Genomic DNA, 24044 nt, shown 5'->3' with positions numbered 1-24044 from the left:
AAACTTCCCATTTGCATCGGGATAAGATCGATGGAGAATTTATGCGTAGAAATAATAAGAGAACAATCGCGGACGACGGAATCATTGGTAATAGAATTGCCATTGGCCACTTCAACAGAGAACGGTCGGGAAAGCTTAGTTCGAGGCATCGCAAGTTTCGACTCAAATTTTAAAGAAATAAAACTTCTATCGGCACCGGTATCAAATAAAATAGAAGCCAAATGATAGTTCACCAAAAACATACCGTTCACAACATCGTTTGCCACTTGAGCTTGATTTGCATTCATCATAAAAGCTCGCCCTTGGTTGCCATGGTTGACTTGTGGTTCTTGTTGGGGAGGTAGAGGTGGAGATTGGATTGCTTGGATGGGTTGGATGATTAGTGCATTGAGTTGGGGGAGTTGGGGTTGATAGGTTTGGACTTGTTAGGCTTGGGTTTTGTAGTAAGGTATGGTCACGATTTGGGCTTGGTTGGCAAAGGTTAGGCGAGGGCAATTGTTGTAGAAATGGTTTGGATCACCACAATTAAAGCAAGATCAGGGTTGTTGAGGTTGGTTTGATGGGTAGGGTGCATATCGGTTTTCGGTATTTTAGGGAAAGGTTCTTGGTTGGTTTGGTTGGTTAGGTTGGGTTCGTTGGGTGGATCGGCATGTGGTGTGGAGATGGCCAAGTCGGTTACAAATGGTACAATGGCGACAAGGCATGTTTGGTGGGTGGTGAAGTTGGCAAGTGTTTCATAGCTGGGCGTTTCCAACATAAGGTTTTCGGTTTTGTGATGGAGCTTGGGTTTGTTGTTGTGGTTGAGGTTGGGTGACGGCATAGTTCGGTAGTTGGTTTTGGGTTTCTTTTTGTTGGTGTTGTTGTGTCGGGAAGAATTTTGAGTAGTTAATGGCTTGTGGTGCGGGTTCAACCTTGGCTTGCGGTGCGGGCTCGGGCTTGACTTTCTCACTTGTTTTCTTGAGGGTTAGGGTACCCGCCTTCACATGATTTTCCGATAGCGCACAGGCTAATGTGATGGCTTCCTCAAGGTTCGCGGGCTTGCTACTCTTGACGGAGTCACGGGTTTGCATCGATAAACCCCCAATGTATTTATCAATTTCACGTTTGGTTGGGGTAACCAAATGAGGAACAAGGATGTTCAACTCATGGAAGCAGAATGAGTAGGCGGAGTTATCACCACTTTCTTGTTTTAGGTTCCAAAATTCTACCTCAAGATTTTTGAGCTCGTGTTTGGGACAGAATTTCTTCATCATAAGCGCCTTGAGATCGGCCCATGGAAGAGCCATAGCCACATCGGAACCTTGGAGGTGCATAACACTACCCCACCATGTTAGAGCGGTTTCTCTAAACATGCTTGACGCAAAATTTTTCTTTTTTGCGTAGGGGCATTCGCTATGTCGGAACACACTCTCGGTCGATTCGAACCATTGCAACAAGGTAGTCGCACAATTGGTTCCAAGAAATTTGGACGGGTTGGCACTAGTAAATTGCTTAAGTAGGTAACATGCGGGTTTGGGTTCAACAGGTGCGGGTTGGACGGATTGGATTTGGGTTATAAGTTCAGGAATCACAGCGGCCATTTGTTTGGCGACGAGAGCGGCCATGCGTCGGGTGGAGTTATTGCGCGGTTGGCGTCTTAGCGGAGGCATGCTAAAATTTATAAAGAAAATGGAATGAGTTTTGGGTAAAAGGAAATGAATATAATGGTGTATAAAATAAAATAAGATTTCGATTTTTGATTTGTGAATCCTAGAGTTAGTAAGGAGAAGATGTTAGTGTTAAATAAAATGTAAAAACTTTGTTTATAAATAACAAGACCGAAAACAAACGTAAAAGATTTTGAGATGGTTAAAGCTTGAAAATTTGAGATTTATAGAATCGGAAAATCGTGCATGAACCACCATGACTTGATATTCCAACACTAAAAAGTTTATAAAACACCATGTTGGAGTCTAAACATGTGCACGAACCACCGCTACTTTTTCATGTTTTCGACTCAAATAACAATAATAACACAATAAATCGAGATACAACGTCATGTCAAAACACTAGTCCACGAACCACCGTAGATCTATTGTTTTAACACCGAAAATTAGGATGGCGACCGAAACGCTCGCATTCGACTACTTAAAGTATTGACATTTATAACACGGTTTATTTCCTAGAAAACGAGCACTATAACTCAACCATCCCAGGTAAGTAAATCAACTTCGATCCTTGGAATCTTTGTCAAAATGCCATTTTATAATGTCTCGTTTTCTATGATGGCTACAAACCCGATATAAACTTAACCTTTAAGGGATTTGAAACAACAGGATCCAAGTTAGTCTTGTAATCCATAAAACACAATGAAAATCTACTTTTTGTGTTTTAAGGTAAGGATACCTTGGAAATACTATGAAAGTGTGTGTATGTGAATATTTAGGATATTGGTGAATTTTAAACAAGTTTATAAATAAATAGCATGCGATATGAAGAATCAATTATAGATTAAACACGTATAAGCACACGTATAGAACCCTAAGGATAACAATACTAGGTCGTTACGTCTAACCACTTATCCTATTGTCTTTTATACCAATCTGTCACACCCCGACCAAAGGCGGCGGAACATGCCGGGGTGCAACGATTGCCCATAAGCGCATGACTCGGTTTAAAGCAACAATATTTAACAAACTCATTTCATTTCACAACATCGAAAATGTCACCTAACCAAATATTTATAAGTCAAATACAACAAAATATAACAAAATATAGCAAATCAAATATTGTTCATTTTTGCTAATAACTTAAAGGTCTTGACATTCGTTTTCACCACAAGCATCGAATCAACCGAGATGTAAACCTGTAACATTTCATAAAATAAAGTTTGTCAACACAAAGATTGGTGAGCAATTCATAAGTTTGAGCAACAATAGTATATAGTAAGAAAAGCCACAAAACTAGTATACGAAACAATAAATAAGAGCTATAAACTTAGATAAAATAGTTATCGCTAACAAGTTAGCGACACCCAACTATAAAGGGATGCCAAATAGTTTAGGATTTTATAGTTATCATTAATTGCATTACGTTAACGACACCTTGCCATGAGGGGTTGCCAAATGGTCTAGGATTTATAGTTTCACCATCCAAAAGCGATAAACTCATAGGCAAATAAGCATAGAACACCAAATCGAGCAATTATTCAAGTAAAGTATACAACAACGTTTGTGGTTTAAGATCCAAGTAAAAACATTTAGTTTAGATAAGATGAAATGTCACCCCCCAAAACAAAAGAAAAAATACGGGGTATGAAGTTACTCACGTTCAAGTAATAAACTTGAAATATTGATTATTTGGAGATTTGCCGGAACAACGAGTTTAAGGTATGAAGCCTAAACAAAAGAAAATCTTGGATTTAGAAAGGTTGTCTTGAAGATATTTAAATAAAATAATTGTTGCAAAAATTAAACAATTAAAGTTCAAGGTTTATAATGTAACTATTTAAGAATTTATAATAATAACCCTTTAAAATGTAAGTTTGCTCGAAATCGGGTTAAAGTATCTAACCTTAATATTTACTTAACCTATGTTAAGTAATAAGGTGTGAAAATTCTAATGCAAGTTCCTTTGGGATAAAGATACTAAAACGGGTTTTTAACGAGTGTTCGGGTTGTCGGTTCGGGTCTTTATAATTGGTCAAACCCAAAGTCAACTTTCCAAAATAATGAGTGTTATGAGATAACTCAATAAAACTTTATATAACTTAACCAAGTATGTAGATCTATTGTTTTAGAACTAACAACGTACGCTAAGAGAGTGTTCGGTTTTTTCGGTCCAAACTATGTTATGAGATCAAGTTGGATCCAACAATTCCATGTACATAAGAAAATAATTAAAATCAGCTTGTAAACTATTTTCAAAGAAATATACAAGTCTTGATAGCTAAAAACACACTTGTGTGTCTTAAGCGAGTAAAAATCGGATTGGTTCGATTTCCGTCTCACAATATGTTCCTTGATGGTCTCCACATGCCCAAATATCATAAATCTTGTATAATAATTTATAAATGAGAATTATTTAAGTTTTACAACTAAAAAGTTAACTACAAGTCTTTAAAGCAAAAGTTTCGGTTTGGTTTGGTTTCCATCTCCCAACGAGTTCATAGATGGATTACACATGCTTAATATCAAAGAACTTGTAAAAATAATTTTTGAAACTCAAATTTAAGATTAAACATGTTTAAACAACTATTCAAACAAAACTAGTAAGCAAAAGTTAGGTTCACGGTTTGGACAATTTACGGTTAAACCGAGATTAGTTTCTACAAACCCCCACCATAGAACTTCATAAATATGACAAATAAACTAAAAAAAGAGTAGAAGTTAGTCATGGTTAGTATGTGCAAACAAGTTATGTGTGTGTATATATATCAAGAACACGAAGTCCTCCATGAAGCCTTGCCTTACGAGGTCGAAACTTAGCCGATCGGAACCGGAGAAGCAACTACCAAAGGAAAAAAGGGATGTGTATTATATATATGTTGTACCACCATATTCAAGTGTTAGTAATGTTAGATGAACAAGTTAAAATGAAGACTATAGTTAGTTTGACTTGAGAAGTCAAAACTTCAAGAATACGTAAGAAATAACAACCTTGAATCTATGGAGTTTTGAGAGAGTTTTTGGAGATGTGGCAAGTGTGAAAATAAAGAAGATGGGTGTGCATATTTAGGGTAAGGGTCAAAGCTCCTTTGCAAGGTTCTCTTTTATGTTTTATATGAAAATAGGTTGGTTAAATAAAAAAGCAAAGCACAAAACACCAAAAAAATCCGCAATATATGTGCAGGGACCTTTAGACGTTGCGCGGCCTCCCTTGGCCCTCTGGTCGCGCGGCGCGGCGTGCCCAGGTGGGATTGGCCCAGCTCGTGTAGTGGTTCGTTTCGCGTTCAGAAGTTCGTTTTTGATATAATTTGCTCGTTTTAAGTCCGTTTTCGAATCCGTAAAAGAGGTTTTTCAAATTAAACAATTGGAAACAATTTGGTAACATAAAAATCAATATTTTATATATCATGAGTTTCGGTTTACAAAACGGGCCGGTTTACAGCATAAAACAATGCATAAACGAATACAAACAAGACCCGAAATTGACGAATGTCACACTTCTCCTTTTCATCAAAATTAAAATCACATGGATACATCTCGGCCAAGTTTAAAAAGTTTACTTTACTAAAGGCACTAAAATAAAAGACGGTCTCAAAGAACTCATATTAGTTAGCAATTTTGTAACACCCCGTAACCGCAGCGAAAACGTACACGGGATGCCACAGACACATCTGATATCAACAGCATTGCTTATAAGGAAAATACCATTACATTAATTTTTAACATATTACATTGTTGCGAGTTTCATTACTGTCTAGGTGTTACACACATATTTTACCGATAAGACATTAATAAATTCATTACAAAACATAGAGCAGCAAGCTTCCAACAGGTAGCACAGATAGTTAAGCACAGATAGTTAAGCACATATCAATCATTCCAACTTGGGCATACCTAGAAAACATGTAAAGAAAACGGGTCAACTACGAATAGTTGGTGAGTTTCACTAATTTAAATAAACACTGACAAATCATTTTAATAATCATTTATTAACAATATAATCATGCTGGGAACTATGTTACCCCAGAACATTTCCATTAACTTCCTGGGAACTATGTTACCCCAGAACAATAATAACCCCTGGGAACTATGTTACCCCAGAACAATAAATACCCCTGGGAACTATGTTACCCCAGAACAATAACAACCCCTGGGAACTATGTTACCCCAGAACAATAACAACCCCTGGGAACTATGTTACCCCAGAACAATAATAACCCCTGGGAACTATGTTACCCCAGAACAATAATAACCCCTGGGAACTATGTTACCCCAGGACAATAACACATGATAAACATTTTATATATTCTGTGCATCAGACCATATATATATAAATGTACAAGTATTTCCATACGATCGGTATGTACTTAAATACTTTAAATAAGACATGTTTTCCGCCCCGGGAAAATATAATTAAAACAATTCATTAAAAGGGGCTCGTGAAAACTCACCTTTTTGTGAGTCGGTGAGTAATATAAGGAACAGCTACGTGCCTGGATCTGTAATATAATATCTAGTCGTTACTATATAATTCCCATAACTTAAATACGTATCAATCGGTACATCTGGGAACATTGTTAACCCAGTACTGTACTCGATTCGGGGACAATGTTAACCCCCGTGACACTTCTAAGGACTCAGATTGTGACATTGCTTAGAGTTTGACAGTCAATTTAGTTAAGGTGATGAAATTATAGCTCGGTTTGACACCCCGTTTGGCCGTGGGGCCCGTTTCCGGTATTTCGGTGCCGGAAACGGTAAAATCGGGTAAAATTACCCAAATCATCCGAATTATTTTCGGATGATTTATTTTTACCTAATTTACTTAGATTTATGAAAATAGTCCATTTTTAAAGTTTTCGTGTACCAGTCAGCTCGCTTATGCGAACTTTGCCGGTTTACACGTTTTAAGCTTTAAATATTTGTTTTTACGTTCTTTTTAGCACAAATAATTACCCGTTTAGTCTCGGGTCATGAATTTTTGCACAAAACTTATTTTGACAGAAAGAACATTTTACAAAATTTTTCCAGATTTATTTTCTTATATTTACATTTATTTATCTATTTTTAAATCTTATTAAAACGCTAAATATGTCAAAAATACCAAAACACTTTAAAAAAATCCCAAATTTTTCTGGGATGATCCTTGCCATCCTCATAACTCCCTGGAATTTTTCCAGAATTTAAAACTCATTTTTCAAGTCATTTTCACCCATAACCGAGCTAGAAAGCCCTAGAACTCGTTTCACCGAAAAGCCTACTTAGACTTTTCCAACTGAGCTCAAATTTTTTGGGTGACTTTTATATGTTATAAAAAGCTTATCTTAAATTTTCCAGAATTGTTCATCATGTTTAGCTATTTTCACTATTTTTGGCCAAAACCGAGCATTAAATTCACCAAATATTCATCTTTTATCCAAAAATTACCAAAAATTCACAGATCTCATATTTTCATGTGTAGATCATCTCTGTGAAATTTCGTGACCCAACTCTAAGCACACGAAAATCTGTCCAAATTTCATATACACACGAAAACCGAACTATTTTGTGTTTTCTAGCTTTAGATCGCAAGGATCTCGGTTTCTAGCCTTTGCTAGCCGCTAGATACAACACTTACAAGCACAATAACACTATACCAAGCAAACTATACCAACAATCAAACCATTTCTTTCATAGTGTCGGTTTTTAAGTAAAAACAAATGTTTTAACCGTAAAAATCCGTTCTCGACTCTTTTTTACTCATTTCTTGGACCAAGATCCCTTGTATAACATGTATACATCTCTTGATCATGCAAGAGTCGGTTTCATCTCGGGTTTTCACCCGTCTTTCACATGAAAACTCATTTTCACAAGATTTTAACCGTAAAATTTCATTCTAAACTCTTTTAACTAATTACTTGGATCAAAATCCTTTGTATAACTTGTATACATCCTTTGATCACACGAGAATCGGTTTCATCTCGGGTTTTCACCCATTTTTCACATGAAACTTCCTTTTCTCAAGATTATAGAGTTATAAACAAGAATTTAAGCCTTAAAACATGAGTATACCTTGAAGATTTTGGTTAGAGATCAAGGAATTAGATGGTTGCTTGAAAGATATGAAGAGAATTGAGAGAGTTGATGTGAAAAAAAAAGAAAATGTAATGTGTAATGGGGTGTGGGTGGCCGGCCTAAAGGTGGTGTGGGGGGGGCCCCACAAGTTCAATATTAGCCACACATTTGGATTGTGTAATCCGGATAATGTTGTGGATAATCTGGTTCAGTTCGTTTCTCGTTTAAACTCGTAATTCGGCTTAAAACGAGCCTAAAATGGTTGTTTTTCGGGTTAACATAAAATTTATATAAAACTGATTTAAAAAACTTTAAAAACTTAACCCATGACATTAAAACATCATATTATTAATAATTACACATCTTTTTCGGCTTGATTGATCGTCTCTTGCTTGGTTTGGTGTTAAAGGTTTCGTTTAGCGTACCGACGTACCATTAAATCGAAATCCTTTTTCTGTGCTATAATTTACTTATCCCGAAGCATTAATACTTCGTAAATATCACTAAACATTATATACTTCGTCTATAATGTAATTCCCGATTCGTTCGGGTTTCAATAATCGTTCATTGGTTGATTGTAATTCCAATACGATTCACTATATAATTGAGTATGATTCATACTGTGAACCATATATATTCGTATAAACGTGCTATAACTCATATAATCAATATTAAATAACACGCAAATAGTATATACCGGCTAGGGTATACCTGGATTTGCCGGAATCGTTACATTCTCCCCCCGTTATAAAAATTTCGTCCTCGAAATTTTACACGTCAACTACTTCCTTTTGAGGAAATAGGTGGGGGTATTTCTTCCGAAATTCATCCTTTCGTTCCCAAGTAAATTCTGGGCCTCGTTGCGAATTCCATCTAACTTTGACCAATGAGATCTTATTGTGTCTAAGTTGCTTGATTTTACCGTCCACTATTTCGACGGGCTCCTCTACGAAGTTGAGCCTATCACTTATTTGAACACCCTCTAAGGGTAACACCGATGTCTCATCCGCCAGACATCTTTTTAAATTCGACACATGAAACACGTTATGAACTGCACTTAATTCATCAGGCAGTTCTAATCGGTAAGCTACAGGACCGATTTTTGCAATAATATCGAATGGTCCAATATATCTCGGGGCTAACTTCCCCGCCTTTCCAAATCTGACCACTCCTTTCCAGGGTGATACCTTCAAATATACCTTTTCGCCCTTCTCAAATGACAACGGTTTTCGACGGGTATCGGCATAACTCTTCTGCCGATCCCGCGCGGCTTTCAGGTTGTTCTTAATTTCAAGAATCTTGCTGGTCGTCTCCTGGACCAGATCCGATCTAATGACCTGCGAGTCACCCACTTCAGACCAGCAAAGTGGTGATCGGCACTTCCGTCCATACAATGCTTCATAAGGTGCTGCCTTTATACTGCTATGGTAACTGTTATTATAGGAAAATTCAACGAGTGGGAGATGTTGATCCCAATTTCCCTTAAAGTCCAGTACGCAGGCACGAAGCAAATCCTCCAAAGTTTGAATGGTTCTTTCAGACTGACCATCGGTCTGAGGGTGGTAAGCTGTGCTTAGGTCAATACGTGTTCCCAACGCTTCTTGGACAGCTTGCCAAAGTTTGGAGGTGAAATGGCTATCCCTATCGGAGATGATCGAGATGGGGATGCCATGACGAGACACTATTTCATTTATATAAATTTGCGCAAGTCTCTCGGTGTTATAATTATTTCTAATTGGAATAAAATGTGCCGATTTGGTTAATCGATCCACGATTACCCAAATTGCATCATGACCTCGGGGCGTCTTGGGGAGGTGTGTCACAAAATCCATTGTGATCTGCTCCCACTTCCATTCCGGAATTTCCGGTTGTTGTAACATCCCCGAGGGTTTCTGGTGTTCCGCCTTAACCCTCGCACACGTCGTACACTTGCCGACGTAGGTGGCTATATCCTTTTTCATACCCGGCCACCAGTATAACTCCTTCACATCCTTATACATCTTATCCGATCCCGGATGTATGGAATATTTCGATTTATGCGCTTCGTCCATGATTAATTCACGAAGGTCATGGAGGGTCGGAATCCAAATCCGACTTTTGAAATAGAGAATTTCGTCCACACGCTGTTCGAAATTCTTCTCATTCCCGTAAAGTCCTTCTTTATCCAATTGGTCCTCTTTCAACGCCTCGCGTTGAGCGACTCGAATCAAATCCGAAAGGCTCGATTGGACTACCATTCCCAACGCTCGCACGCGTAGTGGCTTGACTCGATCCTTTCTACTCAAGGCATCGGCTACAACGTTAGCCTTGCCGGGGTGATACCGTATGTCACAGTCATAGTCACTTAATAATTCGACCCATCTTCGTTGCCTCATATTCAGTTCTTTTTGATCGAATATGTGTTGCAAACTTTTATGATCAGTGAATATGGTGCACTTTGTACCGTAGAGATAGTGCCTCCAGATTTTAAGTGCAAAGATGACTGCTCCCAGTTCCAAGTCATGAGTAGTGTAATTTTTCTCATGAACTTTTAGTTGTCGAGACGCATAGGCCATGACCTTTTTATTTTGCATCAACACGCATCCTAACCCTTTACGGGATGCGTCACAATATACAACAAATCCATCGTCTCCGTCGGGGAGACTTAAGATTGGCGCTTGGCACAATCTTTGTTTTAGCGTTTGAAACGCCGTTTCCTGCTCTTCACCCCATTCATACTTCCGATCCTTTTGAGTCAGGAGGGTTAAAGGTTGGGCGATGCTGGAAAAGTTCTCTATAAATCGACGATAGTATCCAGCTAAGCCTAAGAATTGGCGGATTTCCTTCGGAGATTTAGGCGCTTGCCAATCCTTAATTGCTTCAACTTTACTCGGATCAACGTGTATTCCTTGGTGGTTTATAACGTGACCGAGGAATTGCACCTCTTGTAACCAGAAGTTACACTTGGAGAATTTTGCATACAACTTCTCCTGATCCAAAAGCTCCAAAACTAACCTCAAATGTCGCTCATGCTCTTCTTTACTTTTTGAATATATCAAAATATCGTCAATAAATACAATGACGAATTTGTCGAGATAGGGTTTACAGACTCGGTTCATGAGATCCATGAACACCGCTGGCGCATTTGTTAGCCCAAAAGGCATAACTAGAAATTCGTAGTGGCCGTAGCGAGTCCGAAACGCGGTTTTTGGGATATCCTCCTCCTGAATTTTAACTTGGTGGTATCCCGATCTAAGATCAATCTTTGAGAAATAGCTCGCACCTTGTAGTTGGTCGAACAAATCATCGATCCGGGGAAGAGGATACCTATTTTTGATGGTTAACTTATTCAATTCCCTGTAGTCAATGCACATTCGAAGGCTTCCGTCCTTCTTTTTCACAAATAGTACAGGTGCACCCCACGGGGAATAACTGGGACGTATAAACCCCTTATCCAACAATTCCTGCAACTGGTTGGATAGTTCTTGCATCTCGGACGGTGCAAGTCTGTAAGGGGCCTTAGCAACAGGGCCAGCCTGAGGTAACAGATCGGTTCTGAATTCGACCTGTCGGGTTGGCGGCAATCCAGGGAGTTCTTCTGGAAAAACTTGTGGAAATTCGCGTACCACGGGAATATCGTCCACCCGTTTTTCCTCAGAATCATCGGCCGTCAGGCTCGCTAGATACGCCACACATCCCTGACGTATATATTTCAACACCTTGAGATGGGATATAAATGGTATCATGGTGCCGGATTTTTCTCCATGCACTAATACCTCCTCGTCATCCGACACCCGGATCTTGACGGTTTTCTTTTCGCAGTTTATTTCTACCCTGTTACGTGCCAACCAATCCATTCCCACTATCACGTCAAAACTACCCAATTCTACCGGTAACAAGTCAATCAGGAAGGATTGTTCGCTCAGAATAAAAGGGCAATTCCGAACAATCCGATTAACTATCATGGTTTTACCGTTAGCGACTTCTACGGTGTAAGGTTCTATGGTTTCACCAATAGGAAGGTTTGCTATCGAAAGGAATCTAACGGAGACAAAACTTCTATCGGCGCCTGTATCGAATAATACAGAAGCGTAATGATCAGAGACGAGGAAGGTACCTGTCACTACGCTGGGGTCCTGGCGCGCCTCGTTCGCTCCCATCACAAATGCTCGGCCTCGCGCCGGATTGGACGACGATGGTTGACCCGCGAGTTGTCTCCCGTTTCCTCCCTGATTCAGTTTCGGGCAGTTCCTTTTGAAGTGATCCGTGCTGCCGCATTCGTAGCAAGCACGGCTAGTGGTCACCATCTGGTTTCCTTGCGGGTTCTGCTGTCGGGTTGGTTGAGTTCTAAATGGTTGCGCCCGAATAGGTTGTGGTTGTCGGTTCAGGTTGTTCAGATTTGTCTTACAATTTGGTGCGTAGTGTCCAACCCTGCCACACCGGTGGCACACCACCTCCTTGCACACGCCACTATGGTGGTAACCACATTTCCCGCACCTTGGAAACGTTCCCTTCTGCGGTTCTTGCCTTCCGCCCGAACTAGTCATGGCATAGCTCTGGGCAGCGGGCCTAGCTCGTTTGCTTTGCTGCTTTTCTTGGACTCTATGATCATGCGCACCCCGTTTTCCCCCAGCGGATTCACCTGTCACCTTTAGTGATCCGCTCCGCAAAAATCATACGTGACTATGCCAGCCTGTGTCACTGCACTTTCATACGTCCGGTGTCCCCCCGCGTTGACTATACTCCTCACTACTGGAGTAAGTCCCCAAATATAACGTTCCACCCTCTTCGTCTCCGGGGTGACCAACCACGGTACTAATCGTGACAGTTCATTGAACCGATTGGTATAACCCAAGTGGTCCGCCCCCTTCATTTCCAGATTCCACAACTCATTTTCCAGTTTCTGCAATTCATTCTTTGGACAGAAATGTTCCAACACAAGAGCCTTAAGCTCCGTCCAGGTCATGTGGTTTGTCGCCACCTGACCTCGAGTCTGTACTATGGTGTTCCACCATGTCAAGGCATGGTCGGTGAATGTACAGGTGGCGTACTTAACGATACAATCCTCGGGACAGTTGCTAATATTCACCACTGATTCGATTTTCTCTATCCATTTAACTAACCCATTCGGTCCTTCAGACCCGCTAAACTCTAATGGCTTGCACAACATGAAATCCTTGATCGAACATCCCCTGGATGCACGAATTGGTTCCGTACGGTTTGTCTCTACCGTAGGTATAGGGCCATTGCTGTCAGTAACGACCACCCTAGGCGGTGCGTCATTACTCGGAATAGTGTTATCATTCCTTGGAGGATTAGCATTTTGTTCCCCGTCATTATTTATGGGCGTTTGATTGCTCGGAGGGGTTGGATTGGTCGAGTTATTAATACTGGCGGCGATGCGCGATACTATATCCGGTATCGCCGCCTCCAACTGTTGAGCAATCAAACGGCTCACATCTACTTCCGATATTTTCGTTGATCGTTTCGGTGCCATTCTACACAATCATCAAAGAAATATATATAATCAATACCATCTCAAAACATAAAACACAATACATATTTCATTCATTAGTAAACATTGATTCACATTACACAAACATCAGTTTACATACCTTCAGTCAACATTACATAACTAGTTTTATTACAAGGGCCCTATGTCGGTATCATCTCGACATAACCCGTAAAGGGGTCAGTGCTTGAATGATACCCAAAAGTATCTATAGTGATATGCCCTACAAGAGACCCATCCTAGGGGCCAGTGGTTGTACTACAACTAAACAAGATTCACTCCGTGTTAGTATCACCACTAACTACTTACACGGGGTATCAAAAAGCGGTTCAAGATTCTACCATCTAACACATCTACACATGGTGGTAAACCAACCCCACCAACACCGCCACCAGCACCACCAACACCGCCACCATAACCCGGATTCGGGTTTCCATCTGGCCGATCAACCAGTGGGAGTATGAGCACTCCCTCTTTAACTGGTTAATAGCATACTGGTGGTCCAGTATGCTGTCCCCGAGGTACGCTCGCCTCTGTACCCCCACGACCAGGGCGGCAGAGTGCTCGTTCACCTGTTCGGTGAGAACACGTAGCCAAGCCGCCAAGTCCCGTTCCTGCCTCGGAAGACCCCACACAGGTAGGGTCGCAGGTTCGGGTTGGGGGCGGGAAGACTCGCCCCTGTAGTATGTGGATCTGGGTGGGGTAATAGTGGGCGGAACATACGGGGCACTGATCAGCGCCGTGAGGCGGGGACCGTGTCTGGGGGGGAATCGGAGCGGTCTGTGGTGCGGGCGGGGTAGGAGACCTGGTAACCCTAGCAGGGGAGGGTAAACTAGCACTCCTAGCTGGGGTGGTCTGTCTAGAAGTACTATGACTAGCCTCCGAAGGCTCGGAGCTGGGTGCTACACTTGGGCTTCCAGAGGCCCCGGAACTGACCTCTTCCGGGTCCTCTTCCGTCGACACACTAGGTGTTCTTGCCATTTTTACCTGCACACAAGTTAACAAACATATAGTCCCTTTTCATAGTGTAATTCATAATTAAATTAATCATGCACTTACTTATACAATTTTGCCACATAATAATATTATTATACATTTACACATATGTTGCCAATTTTACCTATTTAAGTCCCCCGTGACTTCCCCTGAATTCCCTCGTGCAGACAAGTCTGTTATTATGTTCCGGACCATAATAACCCACTTGTCCATCCAAGTTCATCCCGATCTCGTCACAATATATTATTAGTTGATATTCAGATCCTATAATACTTGAGCTACTGGTTATATTTTAGGTATCTCTTTCAGACATCCTAATTCTTTATAACCAATGGCTCTGATACCAAGTTCTGTAACACCCCGTAACCGCAGCGGAAACGTACACGGGATGCCACAGACACATCTGATATCAACAGCATTGCTTATAAGGAAAATACCACTACATTAATTTATAACATATTACATTGTTGCGAGTTTCATTACTGTCTAGGTGTTACACACATATTTTACCGATAAGACATTAATAAATTCATTACAAAACATAGAGCAGCAAGCTTCCAACAGGTAGCACAGATAGTTAAGCACATATCAATCATTCCAACTTGGGCATACCTAGAAAACATGTAAAGAAAACGGGTCAACTACGAATAGTTGGTGAGTTTCACTAATTTAAATAAACACTGACAAATCATTTTAATAATCATTTATTAACAATATAATCATGCTGGGAACTATGTTACCCCAGAACATTTCCATTAACTTCCTGGGAACTATGTTACCCCAGAACAATAATAACCCCTGGGAACTATGTTACCCCAGAACAATAAATACCCCTGCGAACTATGTTACCCCAGAACAATAACAACCCCTGGGAACTATGTTACCCCAAAACAATAATAACCCCTGGGAACTATGTTACCCCAGAACAATAATAACCCCTGGGAACTATGTTACCCCAGAACAATAATAACCCCTGGGAACCATGTTACCCCAGAACAATAACACATGATAAACATTTTATATATTCTGTGCATCAGACCATATATATAAATGTACAAGTATTTCCATACGATCGGTATGTACTTAAATACTTTAAATAAGACATGTTTTCCGCCCCGGGAAAATATAATTAAAACAATTCATTAAAAGGGGCTCGTGAAAACTCACCTTTTTGTGAGTCGGTGAGTAATATAAGGAACAGCTACGTGCCTGGATCTGTAATATAATATCTAGTCGTTACTATATAATTCCCATAACTTAAATACGTATCAATCGGTACATCTGGGAACATTGTTAACCCAGTACTGTACTCGATTCGGGGACAATGTTAACCCCGTGACACTTCTAAGGACTCAGATTGTGACATTGCTTAGAGTTTGACAGTCAATTTAGTTAAGGTGATGAAATTATAGCTCGGTTTGACACCCCGTTTGGCCGTGGGGCCCGTTTCCGGTATTTCGGTGCCGGAAACGGTAAAATCGGGTAAAATTACCCAAATCATCCGAATTATTTTCGGATGATTTATTTTTACCTAATTTACTTAGATTTATGAAAATAGTCCATTTTTAAAGTTTTCGTGTACCAGTCAGCTCGCTTATGCGAACTTTGCCGGTTTACACGTTTTAAGCTTTAAATATTTGTTTTTACGTTCTTTTTAGCACAAATAATTACCCGTTTAGTCTCGGGTCATGAATTTTTGCACAAAACTTATTTTGACAGAAAGAACATTTTACAAAATTTTTCCAGATTTATTTTCTTATATTTACATTTATTTATCTATTTTTAAATCTTATTAAAACGCTAAATATGTCAAAAATACCAAAACACTTTAGAAAAATCCCAAATTTTTCTTGGATGATCCTTGCCATCCTCATAACTCCCTGGAATTTTTCCAGAATTTAAAACTCATTTTTCAAGCCATTTTCACCCATAACCGAGCTAGAAAGCCCTAGAACTCGTTTCACCGAAAAGCCTACTTAGACTTTTCCAACTGAGCTCAAATTTTTTGGGTGACTTTTATATGTTATAAAAAGCTTATCTTAAATTTTCCAGAATTTTTCATCATGTTTAGCTATTTTTCACTATTTTTGGCCAAAACCAAGCATTAAATTCACCAAATATTCATCTTTTATCCAAAAATTACCAAAAATTCACAAATCTCATATTTTCATGTGTAGATCATTTCTGTGAAATTTCGTGACCCAACTCTAAGCACACGAAAATCTGTCCAAATTTCATATACACACGAAAACCGAACTATTTTGTGTTTTCTAGCTTTAGATCGCAAGGATCTCGGTTTCTAGCCTTTGCTAGCCGCTAGATACAACACTTACAAGCACAATAACACTATACCAAGCAAACTATACCAACAATCAAACCATTTCTTTCATAGTGTCGGTTTTTAAGTAAAAACAAATGTTTTAACCGTAAAAATCCGTTCTCGACTCTTTTTTACTCATTTCTTGGACCAAGATCCCTTGTATAACATGTATACATCTCTTGATCATGCAAGAGTCGGTTTCATCTCGGGTTTTCACCCGTATTTCACATGAAAACTCATTTTCACAAGATTTTAACCGTAAAATTTCATTCTAAACTCTTTTAACTAATTACTTGGATCAAAATCCTTTGTATAACTTGTATACATCCTTTGATCACACGAGAATCGGTTTCATCTCGGGTTTTCACCCATTTTTCACATGAAACTTCCTTTTCTCAAGATTATAGAGTTATAAACAAGAATTTAAGCCTTAAAACATGAGTATACCTTGAAGATTTTGGTTAGAGATCAAGGAATTAGATGGTTGCTTGAAAGATATGAAGAGAATTGAGAGAGTTGATGTGAAAAAAAAAGAAAATGTAATGTGTAATGGGGTGTGGGTGGCCGGCCTAAAGGTGGTGTGGGGGGGGGCCCACAAGTTCAATATTAGCCACACATTTGGATTGTGTAATCCGGATAATGTTGTGGATAATCTGGTTCAGTTCGTTTCTCGTTTAAACTCGTAATTCGGCTTAAAACGAGCCTAAAATGGTTGTTTTTCGGGTTAACATAAAATTTATATAAAACTGATTTAAAAAAACTTTAAAAACTTAACCCATGACATTAAAACATCATATTATTAATAATTACGCATCTTTTTCGGCTTGATTGATCGTCTCTTGCTTGGTTTGGTGTTAAAGGTTTCGTTTAGCGTACCGACGTACCATTAAATCGAAATCCTTTTTCTGTGCTATAATTTACTTATCCCGAAGCATTAATACTTCGTAAATATCACTAAACATTATATACTTCGTCTATAATGTAATTCCCGATTCGTTCGGGTTTCAATAATCGTTCATTGGTTGATTGTAATTCCAATACGATTCACTATATAATTGAGTATGATTCATACTGTGAACCATATATATTCGTATAAACGTGCTATAACTCATATAATCAATATTAAATAACACGCAAATAGTATATACCGGCTAGGGTATACCTGGATTTGCCGGAATCGTTACAAATTTAGTGTTACCTCATTAAAACGGTTTCCAAACTCTTGAATTTGCATATTGAGAACCGTGTTGAAATTATTAACCACATAATGGTGACAATTGGTGATACCGGTCTTCTTTCTTCGATATCTTGGGTCAACATACTCAACTTCCATATCAACCACTTCAATATCATAATTTTCACAAAAGGATGTGACATCTTCCGAAGGTAAGTCAAAACCTTCAAGTTGATAACTTTTTAGGCATTCATCAGTTTACTTAAGTAGCTTAACTGCATTCAACATATCTTGATCTTTTCTTTGAAGTGCTTGACACAATGTGTTAGTACCACCCAAGATGTATTTTATCAAATGTAAATAAAATATAAAATTAAAAGTTTTCATGAATTCTTGAAACCCATGTGCTTCGTTTTGGTGATTTAAAAACGCTCCCGAATTTTCTATAAATTTAAGAACGTTAATAACTCTAGGAAATAAAGTAAGCAAACGGAGAATTGTTTTTTCATGAGAACTCCAACGAGCATCTCCAGCTCTTGTAAGTGACAATTCTTGATTCTTTCCACTTCCGGTTTTAATTCTAAATTCAATCCCAAACATTCTCTTTGACTTCTCTTAACAAATCTATTCTTTTACAAGATCCACCAACAACATTTACTAAATTTGATAATTCTTTATAAAATTTGTAAATCTCAATTTCTGGTTGCAAAGGCCCACAACAACAAGTTGAAACTGGTGAGCAAAACAATGAACATAGTACGCTGAAGAATTTTCTTTCAAAGTTAAAGCTTTCCAACCATTAAACTCACCGGGCATGTTGCTTGCACCGTCACATCCTTGGCATCTTACCCTACCAATATTCAAATTGTGGCGAGCAAATAATTCATCAATTGCAGCTTTAAAAGATATCGCAGCTGTTTCCATAACATGAACAAGGCCAATAAATCGCTCTTTCACAAATCCTAATTTATCAACATATCTTAAAACCACGGCCATTTGTTCCTTTTTAGAAATATCTCTCGACTCATCACCTAATATGGAAAAGACATCATCATCAAGTTCTTCAAATATCTTCTTTAATACTTCTTCTACAAACAATTACAAAGTTCTTTTTGAATTGATGGAGACGTCATTTGATTATTCCCGGGAGCATTACCTAATATAACCTTACCAATTTCATCTCTTAGTTCTCCAAACAATTTTAAGAACTCGATAAAATTCCCTTGTAAAGAGATTCTTAAGACTCATCATGACCACGAAAACCTAACGAACCATTCAACAATGCTTTTGTAAGTCTAGCCGAAGCATGTAATTGGACTCTATATTGTTTTTTATGTATATCTGTTCCTTTATCAATGGCCATATGTATATACTGAGCTTGGTTAAGTAAGTCTTTCCCTTGTTTACGTGCTTTGTTGTGAAAACTATTTCATTTTCCAACATGATTGCTAAATTTCTCCCGACACCTATTCCAACATCGCAATCCTTCACTTAGAAATGCATCATTGTGTCCACTTTCCTTAAACAAGTAACAATGCAAACAATACACTATATCCGCTTTGACACTATATTCCAACCAATTTCCAAATTCACTATATTCCAAATTCACTAGTATACCAATTTCCAACTCATTAAAGCGTCTTAATTTACTACTAAAAATTGTTAGAGGACAATCATGATCGTTTGGTTCGCATGAACCTCTAAGTAGATATTCCCGTCTAATTTAATTTTTTTGACTTGGGTGATAAGATGAAATTGGTTGCCTTTCGGAAGGATCCCATGGTAGATCTTCCCAATTTATTTTTGACGGTTTACTACTTGAAGTTGATGATCCAAGGTTCGATGGTTCACTTTGAAAATATCTCTTGATATTCATAATACCTACAAATCAACAATTACATACTAACAAATTTAAAACTAAGAAACTAACGAAAACAAACAAATTAAAACCAACAATCTAACAAACTAAAACTAAATTTAACAAATAACTTAACAATTAAGTAGTTAACAATTAAGAACAATTAACATTTAACAAAAAGTCAAGAACAATTAGCATTTAACTATGAATGCAAACTTACCTTCAAAGTGGGAGGATTCGAGTAAGAGTTCGCCGTGGCAGGAGGACGGGGACGGCTGAGTGGCTGACAGAGTAAGGTAGCCGGCGTGCCGCGATGGTCGGAGTGACGGGGTCGAGTGGCTGACAGAATGAGGTTGCCGGTTGCCTGTGGTAGGTTTGAAGAGGGTCAGGGGCTGGGGCGGAGAGGTGATTTTGGGTTGCCAAGATGGGTAATAATGGGCTATCAAAGATCGTTGGTGTTGGGGATGTTTGCTTGAAGTTTGATATCGGGATGGATTTGGTTTTACACAATGTAAACACATGTTCCGAATATTAGACTTAATTTGATCTCCGCATGCACATTAGATGATGATGGTTTCCACAGTACCTTTGGTGGGGGAATTTGGAAACTCACTCGTGGTTCGTTGATTGTGGCAAGAGGTGAAAGAACTTCAAACTTATACATGGAACATCCAAAGATTTCCAAAGACTCCATTAATTCATTGACGAATCCTGATTTGACCTATATGTGGCATAAGAGACTTGCTCACATGAGTGAAAAGGGGATGTCTATTTTATTGAAGAAAGATGCCTTGTCCGGTGTGAAAGATGTTCATTTGAAGAAGTGTTCTCATTGTATGAATGGTAAGCAAAAGAGTGTTTCTTTTCATAGCCATCTGCCTCATAGAAAAGATAGTATACTCAACTTGGTGCATTCAGATGTATGTGGTCCTATGAAGACCAGACACTCGGGGGCTGTTTATATTATGTCACATTTATAGACGATCCTTCGAGGAAGGTATGGGTTTATACTTTAATGTATAAAGATCAAGTATTTGATGTGTTTAATAAGTTTCATGCCCTAGTTGAGAGACAGACTAGGAAGAAGCTCAAGTGTATTCGTACAGATAATGCATTGGTCCTTTTAATGCTTATTATTGAGAGAAAGGTATTCGACACCAAAGGCCACCTCCTAAGACACCACAGTTTAATGGTTTAGCAGAACAGATGAACATAACTCTGGTTGAAAGGTTTAAGTGTTTGATCTCACATGCAGGGTTGCCTAATTCTTTTCGGGGTGAAGCTTTAAATACATCGGTACATGTTATTAATCTTACCTCTTGTATTCCTTTGGAGTTGCAAAGATGTTTCATATTGTCATTTGCGGGTCTTTGGATGCAAAGCATTTGTGGATATTCCCAAAGATGAAAGATCAAAGCTTGATGTGAAGTCCAGACAGTGAATTTTCCTTGGTTATTGTCAAGATGAGTTTGGATACAGGCTATATGATCCGGTTTTAAAGAAGCTTGTAAGAAGTCATGATGTTGTGCTTGTGGAAGATCAGAGTTTCAAAGATATTGAGAAGACACAGGTAGTTCCTTAGTACACTAATGATTTCATTGATTTGGATCATATTCCTACTCAGTATTCTGAGCCACATCACGAAGATGATATTCAAAATGATGAACAACATGGTACCGATATTGTTGATAATCAAGAGCAGGTAGAGTTGGATGAGGATATTCAACCTGAGTTACCAGTAGATATGCATGCATTTATCCCACTCATGTGGTCTATGAGAGACCGTCATCCTTCTCCCTGTTAATCTACTGGCGAGTACGTCTTACTTACTGATGGGGGAGAGCCCTAGTATTATAGAGAGGCTATGGAAGATAAGCATAAAAGAGAGTGGGTTGAAGCCATGCAAGATGCGATGAATTCCTTGTATGAGAACAATACCTTTGAGCTTGTGAAGTTGCCTAAAGGCAAAAGAGCTTTGAAGAGCAAGTTGGTCTACAAAGTGAAGACTGAAGACCATACCTCACGGCCTAGGTACAAGGCAAGGTTGGTTGTCAAAGGGTTCAGTCAAAGAAAGGATATTGATTTTGATGAGATTTTCTCTCCAGTTGTGAAGATGAGTTCCATCAAGGTGATCCTTGGTTTAGCGGCTAGTCTTGATCTTGAGGTTGATCTAGTGGATGTCAAGACAACATTCCTTCATGGTGATCTGGATAAAGAAATCTATATGGAGCAACCAGAAGGTTTTCAGGTTAAAGGTTCAAAAGATTATGTTTGTAACTTCATAAAAGTCTTTATAGGTTGTAGCAAGCACCGAGACAGTGGTACAAGAAGTTTGAATTAGTTATGCGGAAGCTAGGCTACCGAAAGACTGCATCTGATCACTGTGTTTTCTTTAAGAGGTTTGGTGATGATGATTTCATCATGTTATTGCTTTATGTTGTTGTTGGCAAGAATGCGGAAAGAATTGTCCCTCTGAAGAAAGAATTAAGCAAGTCATTTTCTATGAAAGACTTGCGGCCAGCTAAGAATATTCTTGGTATTCGGATGACTAGAGATAGAGCTTCAAAGAAGTTGCACATGCCACAAGTGCAATACATTGAAAAGGTGCTTAGTAGATTCAAGATGTCTAAGTTAATGTCGTTAGTGCACCTCTTACTCCTAACTTTAAGTTAACTGAAAAAGATTATCCTACTTCTGAGAAAAAGATTGAAGAGATGGATGGTGTTCAATATGCATCAGCGGTTGGAAGTTTGATGTATGCAATGGTATGTACACGGCCTGATATTGCCCATGCGGTTGGTGTTGTTAGTCGGTTCTTGTAAAATTTGGGTAAGAAGCATTGGGAAGCCGTTAAGTGGATCCTTAGATATCTACGTGGTACTTCCAAATTGGGTATAACATTTGGAAATGGGGAGCCGATGATTGTTGGTTACACGGATTCAGATATGATGGGAAATACGGACAACATGAATCCACTTCTGGATATTTGATGTTATTTGCAGGGGGAGCCGTGTCATGGCAGTCAAGACTGCAAAAGTGTGTTACTTTGCCTACTACCAAGACAGAGTATATGGCAGCAATAGAAGCATGCACATAATTATTGTGGTTGAAAAGATTTATGCAAGAGCTTGGCTTTATGCAAAAATGCTACATGGTTTTTTGTGATAATCAAAATGCTATTCACCTTGCTAAGAATTCCATGTTTCATAAGAGAACAAAACATATTGATGTGAGATATCATTGGATTAGAGATGCTATTGAAGACAAGTTGTTTAAACATGATAAAGTTCACACCGATGATAATTGTTCCGATATGTTGACCAAAGCTTTGGCAAAGGAGAAGCTCATATGTTGCTCGCTCGCTGGAGTGATGAGTTCTTTCTCATAGACAAAAAGGGAGAGATTTGTTACGGTATTTTTGCCCGTGAAAAAGGCCAACAAATATTATCTTTACATGGGTTCTATTATTATTATTATTATTATTATTATTATTGATTAACACAAAAAGGAATTATTATTTCTTTTGTTACGTCATCATCTGTATGCACACAAATCAGAATTGGTGATTATTTTTGAGCCTACATAATATTTATAGTGATTTTATCTCGGGCTCCAAATCCACGTGAAGCAAAAGAAACAAAAAGGGTTTTTCAATGGTGCTTATTAATAAAGGGATGTGTTATTCATACACCCTCTCTCTCTTTAAAGAAGGTGTGCATAATAGATAAAATGTATGTTAAAAAGGTGTGTGAATATCAAAAAAGATGTGTGAATAACCATTGCCTTAACAAACCGACATGCATACATATATAAGTTTTGAACTTGTTGAATTATTATTATTCTATACAGCCGCAACAAAAAATAAAACAATACAAAATCTTTTAAGGTGTTCCTCTTCTTTCGTCGACAAAGGATAACGAAGATAAGAATATTAGTGCTCCAAGTTTTGGTGATTCGTGAAGATAAGAGACGTGCCAGAGATTGATTCATTCTCTTGTTGGTGATACCTCTTACTCGTATTCTTTTGTAGTTTGATTCCATAGACTTGAAGATTGTTTGTTCTAAGTATATGGTGCTTTGTGTATGCCTTTAGTTTTATCTAGAGAAGACTTTGTATTGCTCATTATTGGTGATAGTGGTTTTAAAGCGTCTCTAATAGGCCCGTGGTTTTTACTTTCGCCTTGAGAGGTTTTCCACACTAAAATTCATGTGTCCTATTTACGTTTAAGTGCCCTATTTGTTCCTCATTGATTCATTCGGATTGGGAAAAAATTTAGCTAAACGAAGATTAATTCCACACTTTTTGTTTACCGTTTGTGGCTCGATGATCGTTTTTCCCAACATTTACCTCATATTAAATACAAGACATAGTTATTTACTTTTATTTTGAACATTGACAACACGAAGTATGTGAAAAACGATTTCCCAACAAAAATTCTTAAATGAAGATATCAAGGCAACATTAGAAACATGTAAAGTGTCTTAGTTCATACTTTTATCATCCA

This window comes from Bidens hawaiensis, unplaced genomic scaffold, assembly GCF_021521415.1.
Source record: "Bidens hawaiensis isolate Kalapana, Puna unplaced genomic scaffold, B.hawaiensis_p1.1 tig00003307_1, whole genome shotgun sequence".
Taxonomy (NCBI): Eukaryota; Viridiplantae; Streptophyta; class Magnoliopsida; order Asterales; family Asteraceae; genus Bidens; species Bidens hawaiensis.
Note: the sequence above shows the minus strand (reverse complement) of the source record.